At 36.6% G+C, this 3,307-nt stretch overlaps 1 long non-coding RNA gene across 1 annotated transcript; it reads left to right on the top strand.

The window, feature by feature from the left end:
• The first annotated feature begins 877 nt into the window (after positions 1–877).
• On the top strand, positions 878–3,093 carry LOC124376860. The gene is made up of 3 exons (XR_006923920.1): positions 878–1,021; positions 2,179–2,299; positions 2,904–3,093. It is a non-coding gene; the product is annotated as an uncharacterized LOC124376860 (long non-coding RNA).
• Positions 3,094–3,307: the final 214 nt, after the last annotated feature.

Here is a 3,307-nt window from a genome sequence, read left to right as displayed (position 1 = left end):
AAAAATGTTTATTAACAGTATGTGTAGAAGTATTACCGAGAGGACATTTGTTGCTTACCATTCACCTCAACAGTTCAGCTGGAACTGAAGAGAAAATGCCTGATGCAACTTACACTTTATTCTTTTCTCGCATCACCTATAGGTGTCAATTATTTCCCTCTTCTCAGGTATAATATGTAGACAAATTAATTACACAAACAATATGTATGTATATTTATGTAATATGTAATATGATTAACTATTTTACTGCTAGAAAAATACTTTTGGCACCATTCAAAATAAATCCCTTTTCTTTCTGTTACAACTCCAAATTTGTGCTAAACTTTGTGCTCTGTACACATCTTGTGTGTCTGTACTCTGTTGTCACCATAGATTATGCTTTTTTTTGGTCGCAGGAGATTTCAACCATGCAAGATTCAGGACTGTGCTTCCTAAATTTCATCAGAATGTGAAATTTGCAGCAAGAGGAGAAAACACGCTGGCTGTTGTTTACACAAACATCCGGTGAGCATACGGGCGAAGCCCACCTCTCTATTATGCTGATCCCAGCATACAGACCAATCAGCAGACATTCAAGACCAGCTTGAAAGCAGGTGAGAACGTGGCCAACAGGATCCATGTCTGTTCTCCAGGACTGCTTTGAATGCACTGACTAGGACATGTTCAGGGAAGCTGCAAGAAAAGAATAAATGTGAGAGCAGGCAGAGAGCAGAGCTGTATAGCTTTATAGCTGTAATCTCCACTACATGTTGTTATTAATTACAGCAATTTCTCTTTAGTTCTTGATCATTAAACTGAACTTGACGGAGTGCGATTAAAATAATTCCGTTTCCAAATCGTCAAAGTTCCGGTTCAAAGAGTCGGTTTAAAGAGTCGGTTCAAAGACTCGATTCGGTTTTCCGAAAGTGAAAGTGTTTCTCAGCCTCGACTCCATTTTGAGGAGAAAAACACAAAGATGTTGAACAGCAGTCAGAAGCGGTGAGATTCATGTCCAACAACAAGCAGTGGTGAAGAAAAGTGGGTGAGTTTTTCCTAGAAACGACTTTCTATCGGAATAATGCGTTTGTGTTTTCTATGTAATGGAGTTTGAGGAACAGATCATGGCTTTCTAAGCGGAGGTGATACAGGAAGTGTGGAGCAGATACATGTTCATGAAGACATGAGCTTTCCGAATTCAGTGCGGAATGCGGGATCCACTGGATCCTTTATCGCAGCATAGATTCCTTCAGGAAAATGGGATTTTCTCCTGTTTCATTCATCACGTGACCTGGAGATTTCCCAATTCACATATTAGACAGAGACCCTCACTGTCACTGTCTTTCCCCCACAATTCTTGTTCCGGGAAAAAGTTCAGATAAAACACGTGTCAAACACATCTGGCCAGATGTACAATTATATCCAGCCCGCGAGATAATTTTATGAATATCTATTATTATTGTTATTAATGTTTCGGCGATATGAAGCGCTGATAACACAAACTACAGATCCCATAATGCAGCGCTTCAGCTGCCTTACTGAACACTAGACTACCTGGGAACATTCCAGCGTCAATCAAGTGAAGCGTCTGTTGATGTATTTAACACTATTGTACAGTTATTGTGAAACGGAAGTTGATTCTGAGTATATGTTTACTGACACAACAGGTGTTACACCAGATTCTGTGACCATCGTATGTTGTGACTATAGAGGGCGCTGTTGCTAAAATGCAGATTAAAATATATAGAGAGAAGTCCGCTACGCAAACAGCGTAAATGCGAACATCGGCGTCCACTGTTCATCAAATGTTAACATAATGAATAAAAATAAATAAATAAATAAATAAATAAATAAATAAATAAATAAATAAATAAATAAATAAATAAATAAATAAATAAAAATATATATATATACATACACACAATCAACAGTTTAAAGCATCTGGCTACATTTTATTTAGCCTTAATTAATAAATAACTTTCAGGGTAGTTAAAAAAATAAGTCATGAAAATAAAGAAGGCAAAAACATTTGAAAAGATTTGATTTTTTAAGTCCTATAAGTGAGTCTTTAGTTCATGGTGTGCGCATCTGTTTCTTTGCAGCACGATGGCACTGTTCTGCACGCGCGTTGAAGGTAACGTGCACAGCGCGTTCTCGAGTTCTCGTTCTCTTTTCACTGCATGTTGTTTTTGTGTTTTCTAGGAATGTGATTGATTCCAGCAGAAGAGATTGACGTCTTCAGGACTCTGCGTGTACACAAGCATTAAAAAATGGAGATCCCTGATCAGGGGACAGATCATGTGACCTCACTCTTAAAAGACTGGTAACCTGCCATGTTCTAGTGTTTTACTAATGAACTGTTCATATCTGCAAATCTGGAGACATTTCTGAGAGCTTCATTTCATATATAAACATCACCCTAAATACATTTATTACACAATTAAATACACGTCATTGTGCACAATTTATGAAACTCTCAAAACCAAGAACCATAAACTCATTGGATAATTAAAGCTATAAGACACAAACAACATGGATAATCCTTATAATATGTGTTATAAATGAGTCTTTAAGCAGCACTGGAGATTCTCATTACTGACCTCAGTTCAGCTCCTTTTCAGCACAATCACAGAAAACCTTTAGAACATCACCTCAATTACAGGAACCAAATCAATAAGTGCTGTTTAACTCCAATCCAGCAGGAGCAGTTACAGTGGGCTGGAACTGTTTTCTACATAAACTACATACTATCAATTATAATCTTATCCAAACTAAATCTGTGTTTTTATTACCAGTTTTAAAACCGTGCTCCACTTCCTGCTCTACACCACCACTGCATAGGGACTTTTTCAATGCACTGGATTTTTTATCCTGATTTTAGCAACAATAAAATTCTGTCTCATGACCATTTTTATAATTTTCTACAGTAAACTACAGAGAGAGAAATCACACTCACCAGTGCCCAGCTGTGTCTCCATGAAGAGTGATAAGTCTATAGATCTTCCTTTGGGATTTAGCACTGGAATCTCCTCACCTGGACACAGGTAACATCCCATAATTCTCCTAGTTAAAGTCACAGTTAATGGCTGCACTACACCGTCATTAGCAGCTGTTTAGATTTATATTATAGTTACTTTATAGTCTTTAGTGATTCTACAATACTTTCAGTAAATCCTTTAGATGAAAAAGTGTAAATACTCATTAAAGTCACAATCAATTACATTTAATGTATTAAATCTTAAAAAAAAAATACTAATATAAACAACAAAAAAAAGCGATAGGAAACATCTAAACACTACTACTTAAAGGTGTAAGCAGTATTTTTGGGGAT

Source organism: Silurus meridionalis, chromosome 23, assembly GCF_014805685.1.
Source record: "Silurus meridionalis isolate SWU-2019-XX chromosome 23, ASM1480568v1, whole genome shotgun sequence".
NCBI classification, from domain to species: domain Eukaryota; kingdom Metazoa; phylum Chordata; class Actinopteri; order Siluriformes; family Siluridae; genus Silurus; species Silurus meridionalis.
The sequence above is the reverse complement of the archived record's forward strand: the minus strand, read 5'-3'. Positions and strand labels throughout refer to the sequence as shown.